The sequence below is a fragment of the Bombyx mandarina genome, chromosome A1 (assembly GCF_030267445.1).
Source record: "Bombyx mandarina strain Sakado chromosome A1, ASM3026744v2".
In the NCBI taxonomy this organism is placed as follows: Eukaryota; Metazoa; Arthropoda; class Insecta; order Lepidoptera; family Bombycidae; genus Bombyx; species Bombyx mandarina.
Window position 1 is genome coordinate 3,049,146 of NC_143234.1, and position 8,188 is coordinate 3,057,333.

The 8,188-nt window shown below is 38.9% G+C and overlaps 1 long non-coding RNA gene across 1 annotated transcript; it reads left to right on the top strand.

The window, feature by feature from the left end:
- The first annotated feature begins 1,480 nt into the window (after positions 1-1,480).
- On the top strand, positions 1,481-4,944 carry LOC149499467 (uncharacterized). Its single transcript, XR_016325618.1, has 2 exons — positions 1,481-1,959; positions 2,968-4,944. It is a non-coding gene; the product is annotated as an uncharacterized LOC149499467 (long non-coding RNA).
- Positions 4,945-8,188: the final 3,244 nt, after the last annotated feature.

Sequence of the window (8,188 nt, forward strand, 5' to 3'; positions counted from 1 at the left end):
TGCTTAGATGGGTGGACGAGCTCACAGCCCACTTGGTGTAAAGTGGTTACTGGAGCCCATAGACATCCACAACGTAAATGCGTCACCCATCTTGAGATATAAGTTTTAAGATCTAAATTACTTAATCATAGTATTGTCTGATGTCCTAAGCTACTAAAACGTTCTAAAGGCTAAGCTTGGAAAGACATTTTAATAAATGACCTGTCTATTCAGGATTAATATAACAATAAGTCGAACTGTAAATTTGTGTGTCCCGGACTGAAAAATAAACGATAACAAATTACTCTTCCGCTAAATGACATTGTCGGGATCACCATGGTTATAATAAAATCTATGTTAGATTAGCTGGCCTGGCAAACGTTGTTTTGCCATTTAAATTGTTTCTAGGAAAGATAAACAGCCTAGATTTTTAAATCTAAACCATTCTCGAATCCACCTGATGGTACACAGAAAATGTCGTTAAAATCGGTCCAGCCGTTTAAGAGGAGTTCAGTGACAAACACACGCACATATATATAAATAATAAATAAATAAATATTTACTAACAATCACGCCACGTTAACTGGTCCCGTGATAAGTTCGTAAAGAACTTGTGTTACAGGTACCAGATAACGGATATAAATGTAAGATTTTTATTATACACATACATATATTTAATATAAATCCATAACCCTGGAAAATACGTTTATATATATCATACAAATATCTTCCCTTGGCGGGATTCGAACCCGCGACCCCCTTGTGAAGTGACCATGTCACTTACCACTACACCAGACGGCCGTTAAATATATATGTTATATATATATATATATGTTCTTGATTGTGAATTTCTCAGACTGTATTTCCTTTGTGATTTCATTTTCTTAGGTGGTTTGTGAAGTTTGCCGTTAAATTATAAAATACTATTAAATTCTTGTTGGTTTAATATGAAGTAATTGTACATAATATTGCGCGTCTTGTAGCTGTTGAGTCCCGTTCAGAAGTGAAGGTGGTTGTGTGTTGTGTCTGCGCCGCGGAGCTCGCCGTTCCGCCGGTTGCCGTCCCCTCCCTCGCCGCGCTGCCTGCGTCTTTCCCGACTTTGCGAAGGAGGAGTTGATGCGTAAACAAGATATAATATATATATATATATTTTTTTTAAGATTTGATTAAAAATACGAGACCAAAATCTCTGGTATATATGGTCGAGTTTTATATTAGGAGCACTAAATTATAGGTAACATCAAATAAAAGCGAGAAAGAGCCGTCAGTTTCTAATCATTGACGCCGTCACAACGTACTAACCAAAATCCATTGACAGCTTCCAAAAATTCTCAAAATAATCTAAAAACGAAACAATACTACCACAAAATTAAAAGGGGTAAGTGTGAAAACGAAATGTAAATTATTCAATTTACGAATACATTTCTAGTCGTTCTATGCTCTGCGTCCGTTTATTTGCAGTGCACCCAAGTATATAAAAACAAAACCGATTGAATTACACACATCGGTTCGGCACATCGGGGCCCTTTGGCTCAACGCGGCTACCGACTCGCTTCTTACCACTTAATTCGGTATTGCTAATTGTTTATCCAACACTTCTAGCGGACTTCGAGACGAAAACGCAGCGCATTTTTATCGAAGTCAAAGTATACATATGCTTTAAAGTAATATCTCAGAGCGCTGATGTATTTAGAGCCCTGTGTGACAAGAAATTGTATCTAATATTTTTTTTTATTTTGGTCACCACCACTCATTGACGTCAGCAATGCCAAGGGCAGCGCCAAACCGCTTCCTACCAATAAAATTTGGCATAAACATAATTAAAGTCGATTCCTTTTGCTGTTTATAATTAATAGCAACTTTATGACTCGAAATACTATACACGTGCTAGCATCGGGCTATTTTTCATCATCATCATCAGCTGAAAGACGTCTGCTGTTAGAGATTGCCGGTGGTAGGACCACTTATGAGTCCGCACGGGTAGGTACCACCACCCTGCCTATTTCTAACGTGAAGCAGTAATGCGTTTCGGTTTGAAGGGTGGGGCAGCCGTTGTAACTATACTTGAAACTTTAGAACTTACATCTCAAGGTGATCGGCGCATTTAAGTTGTGGATATCTATGGGCTCCAGTAACCACTTAAAACCTTAGGTGGGCTGTGAGCTCGTCCACCCATGTAAACAAGGCCAGTAGTTTCGCTTGTCCGTGGTACGTCAAGTATTCTCCTGTAGTACTTATTTTAACCGGTCTTTGAGATCTCCTTATGTGAATCAGGATCAGAGTTGACTGATACAAATCATCAGCAATAGACGGTTAAGTAACGCTTGATTCTACTACACGCGAGTAGAGATCCCAATTAAAAGAGCGTTGTATATGGAAATTTCTCGGTTCACTATTTTATTTAGCATTTTCATATCTAATTTACAATTATGTATTTTTTAAGATAATAATACATTTGAAGTTGTCGTGGCCTTAAGGATAAGACGTCCGGTGCATTCGTGTTGAACGATGCACCGGTGTTCGAATCCCGCAGGCGGGTACCAATTTTTCTAATTAAATACGTACTCAACAAATGTTCACGATTGACTTCCACGGTGAAGGAATAACATCGTGTGATAAAAATCAAAACCTGCAGAATTATAATTTGCGTAATTACTGGTGGTAAGTTCTCTTATATATGAGTCCGCACGGATAGGTACGACCACTCTGCTTATTTTTGCCGTGAAGCAGTAATGCGTTTCGGTTTGAAGGGTGGGGCAGCCGTTGTAACTATACTTGGGACCTTAGAACTTATACCTCAAGGTGGATGGCGCATTTACATTGTGGATGTCTATGGGCTCCAGTAACCACTTAACACCAGGTAGGTTATGAGCTCGTCCACCCATCTAAGGAATAAAAAAAATATGCATATTTTTCTTAGCTGTGTACTGAAACTTTATCATTAGATTTTCAGATACTACCAGTGTTAACACAAGTCTTTGTTTCCAGATAATTCCATGGGATATCGTGAAATAAATCTGCACCCGGTCTCAAACCTGCCATTTTATTAAATGTGAGTTATACATGAACGACTAGCCGCGACAAAGAAGGGCGGATTAATACTTAAATTATTTATTAGACGATCTTATAACGACTGAAGATTGCAAGGAGTAAGTGTCAAAGACCTTGTTTACGAGTCGGCTACGTAAGGCGTGTATTATTGCCGAGGACAGACAGTTCAGGGGTTGGTGACCGATCGATTTGGATGCTGCTTGAGCCTTGAGAGGGGAACAGGGTCGGAATTAGAAGGAAAAAAGAACAATATCGAATTTTAATGTATTCGTGAATTTTATTACGAATGATCTAAAATGGGACATTTAGGAATGATTAGTGGTTATAGCCGGGTCTTTCGCGTGCATATGACAAAGAAAATTTTCATATTAGAACCGATAAAGGATATTTATATCAAACTAGCTGACCCGGCAGACTTCGTAGTGCCTCAACCTAAACTTTTGTATAAAATAAACTTAAAAAAAACACAAGGAAACCGTACGACGGGGGACACACCAAAGGAAAAACTAAATTGTTTGTCTTTGTATAATTCCGAGCATGTTCATATTTATTCACCTTTTAAACCTTCTCTGGACTTCGCAAATAATTCAAGACCAAAATTAGCCAAATCGGTCCAGCCTTTCTCGAGTTTTAGGGAGACTAACGAACAGCAATTCATTTTTATATATACCTAGTCAGGTCATAAGTATTGTCACACAGTAAAAACTTTTTTTTAGAATGCTGGCCACAAAAAAGTTTATTGAATTCGAATTTCGAATTGTTCATGAAAATAAAAATGTATACTTTTAGAATTTTACTCATTTTTAAATATGCAGTGGACGCTTAAAGAAGACCGTGTTGCAGTTATTGCGTTGCATCGTTGCGGTTACGCGCCAATTCAAATTTTTAACATACTGAAAAATTTGAATATAACCAAAAGATTCGTTTATCGTACCATCAAACGATACACTGAAGACTCTAGTGTAGATGACAGGTCAAGAAGTGGTCGCCCTCGGTCTGTTAGGACTCCAGCAGTGATAAAAGCTGTGAAGGCGCGAATTCAAAGAAATCCCAAACGTAAGCAGAAACTGTTGGCCCTTCAGATGGGGTTAAGCAGAACCACGGTAAAAAGGGTGTTAAATGAAGACTTAGGGCTTCGGGCATATTGAAGAAAAACAGGACATCGTTTGAATGCTCGTCTAATGGACCTGAGACTGAAGAGATACCGCGCTTTGTTGAAGCGGTACGCGGGAAAAAAATATCGGGAAATTCTTTTTTCGGATGAAAAAATTTTTACCGTAGAAGAGAGCTACAACAAACAAAATGATAAGGTGTACGCACACAGTAGTGAAGAAAGCGAGCAACCGTATTCCGCGTGTCCAACGAGGTCATTTTCCATCCTCGCTCATAGTATGGTTGGGAGTTTCTTATTGGGGCTTAACAGAGGTACATTTTTGTGAGAAAGGTGTAAAAACGAATGCAGTTGTGTATCAAAATACAGTCCTGACGAACCTTGTTTAACCTGTTTCTCATACCATTTTCAATAACAGGCACTAGGTATTCCAACAAGATTCGGCGCCAGCTCATAGAGCGAAGAGCACACAAGACTGGCTGGCGGCGCGTGAAATCGACTTCATCCGGCACGAAGACTGGCCCTCCTCCAGTCCAGATTTGAATCCGTTAGATTACAAGATATGGCAACACTTGCCATATCTTGTAAGCCTCATCCCAATTTGGAGTCACTCAAGACATCCTTGATTAAGGCAGCCGCCGATATTGACATGGACCTCGTTCGTGCTGCGATAGACGACTGGCCGCGCAGATTGAAGGCCTGTTTTCAAAATCACGGAGTCATTTTGAATAAACTTTAGTGTCATAAGAATCTATGTTTTGTTAAGTTCATTTTGGTATATGAATGGTTACATAATGAATAAACTTGTTTCAATTATTTTACATTAAACATGTGACAGAATTTATGACCTGACTAGGTATAGATTAACAAGTGTACCGGAGCCCATAATTAAGCCAATGTGAACTAGCGCTCACCCGGAGAGATCAAGTCTAAGACTCAATTGTATAGTTTAAAATATGTCCGAGTTTTTAACGTTCTAGTAGCGTAAAAGTTAACTCAAATTTGTATGGAGTTGGAACAGCACCCCTAGCGGCAAACGTTCCCACTCCAAACAAATTTGAGTTAACTTTTACACTATCGAGAACGTTAAAAAAACTCGTATTAAGCACACAGAACGCACAACTGTTGAGCGACAGAAATAGGCAGACAGATAGGCATAGAAATAGGCGGTCACACAATGCACCCCATCACAAAAACTAACTCGAAGAAAGAGACAAAAACTACTATATTTCACATACGCAAATACGCCTTTATGGTTCTGATTTCATGTACATTCAATTCGTAGTTTACAGGTAAGGCTGGTTGTGACCTCGCACAGGTCGGTCATCCTGTCTAGAAAAATAGCTATTATCCTAATTCAATTGAAGCTTAGTATTGATTGAGCCCAAAACACGTCATTTCGGATCCTCCCGATCCACTAACGATGCTTTTAGGTACCTCAAGCACCGGTCACCGTCCTGGTCGAACCCGTCACTTGCGACGAAGGGCTCGGCGAGTAAACTAACTCATAGACACAGCCCACTGAGTATCTCGCCGGATCTTCTCAGTAGGTCGCGATTCCGATCCAGTGGTAGATTCTACGAAGCACGACTCTTACTAGGGTTCGTGTTAGCAACAACGTCAGGTTTGAGTCCCGTGAGCTCACTTACTCACCCGGTTATGCTAACATAGCCTCTCAAGGCTATCAGCTTAGATAGGAAAAAAATTATTCGCGAAACCCATTACCCATCAACATCTCACACCAGACGTGATTATAATAACTTTCCTTGTTTTTAAATAAGTTAATCACTACAAGATTACTGATTAAACATTATGCTGACCGCACTGTTTACAATATTACACAGCCTGAATTCTCAGAGTAATTAAGCCGTGTTTGTGACGCCAAAGAAGTTTAGTGTTGCGTCATATTATAAAAAACGGGTATAAGATATTTCCTCCTTAAAGAGCAAGACTTATGCTTAAAAAGTTAAGGTGAATTATTTATCAGAAATCGGTCAAATTCTTTATTAGAATTATTGTTTTTTTTAAAATACATTTGTATCAATCATAGAACCGCTTATCTCTAAATCTATACAAATAAAACTCATGTTAGTTTTTTATGTTGGTTTGTTTGTCCTTAATGAGTTCCTGAACCATTCATCCGATTGTGATGACGCACGGTACATTTATTCTTTGTAATACAGAGGCTTCCGTCATAGTACCATCAACGTATGGTAGGGGGCGTTCGTATTTGTAGTAATAATCATGACAAACATTTATTCCAAGAATAATTTATAAAAGAATTAAGGCAACAAACTTGATTGACTCGGTGGTGTAATAGCGCCCCTAAGTGTTGCGAAGAGGGTCGTAGGTTCGATTCCCACCTCGGACAAATGTTCATATGATCAACAGGTTTGTTTGCTCCTTATCTGGGTGTTTATTAACTATATATGCATATATTTAAATGTATATAAGTAAATAGACATCTACAACGTAAATGCACCACACACCTTGAGATATAAGTTCTAAGGTCTCAAGTATTACAACGTCAAGTTACAACGGCTGCCCCACCCTTCAAACCGAAACGCATTACTGCTTCACGGCAGAAATAGGCGGGGCGGCGGTACCTACCCGTGCGGACTCACAAGAGGTCCGACCACCAGTAAATTATTACCACTAATTATTTACAAAATAAATAAAAAATAAGAAAGAAAAAAATATCGAAACTTGGAAAAGGTTACACGTGCACACCACAGTCCGACTGATTAACGATTCATTTAGTAGACAAATTGAAAAAATGATGTCTTTACAATAGTCAATTGTGGTAAATGGTTTGAATGATTTTCAATTCACATCAAATGATAGTAAAAATAAACGTAACAGTAATAAGTAATACATATTAACTAACATATACGTTTTTACAATGTAATGTTTAATTACAATTCCAATGCACAATCACAAAAGGGAACAATTAAAGTCAATTTTTTTTTTAAACTTATTCTGTACACTAAGAGGAGAAATTAACAAAATGCATCGGCCTTTGCAAGAGCTACCCACAACAGTCGTTTGTTGAAATTACTGCCTATATGTTGATCGTACAAAGATTCAACTGAAGCGAATGGACGACCAAACACCAAGAACCCGGACAGACAAGTAAATATAAATATTTTTAATAATACTGGTGGTAGGACCTCTTGTGAGTCCGCACGGGTACCACCACCCTGCCTATTTCTGCCGTGAAGCAGTAATGCGTTTCGGTTTGAAGGGTAGGGCAGCCGTTGTAACTATACTTTTGACCTTAGAACTTATATCTCAAGGTGGATGGCGCATTTACGGTGTAGATGTCTATGGGCTCCAGTAACCACTTAACACCAGGTGGGCTGTGAGTTCGTCCACCCATCGAAGCAATAAAAAAAAATATAACTGTTTTATTGCTCCAATAGATCAGACAACCTTTCCTCACACTTATATTTTAGGTGCTTAACCGACCTATGATCTGAAGACTGCCACTCAACTTGAAACACGAGGTGCAAATCAAACAGGACTCTATCACCCATAGAAACAGCAACCCACGGATGCTTCAGAAGAAATATGCAGGCAGGATTGTGATATCTAGATGCACGGGCAATAGGCAATCTAGATGCTAAGATTGCCTATTGTCTATCGGTAGGCAGCGGCTTGGCTCTATCCCTGGCATTGCTGAAGTCCATGGGCGACGGTCACCACTCACCGTCAGGTGAGCCGAGTGCTCGTCTGCCTACGACGGCAATAAATAAAAAAATAACTAAACTATAGCTACTAAGCAACTATAGCTACTATAGCTACTAAGCAACTATAGCTACTATAGCTACTAAGCAACTATAGCTACTAAGATAATGAATGGGACACACGAATCTAATTTTCACAATATTCAAATCGCACGATTAACTCGAAAATTTCCTCACGTGTCAAATACTGATGGGCTATGCATTAATTACTCGTATAACCATAACTTAAATAGCTTTGGGCTAGCATCCTAAGCTGAGAGATTAGGTTTGAGATTAAGGCATCTATCTTTTTTTTAGTAAT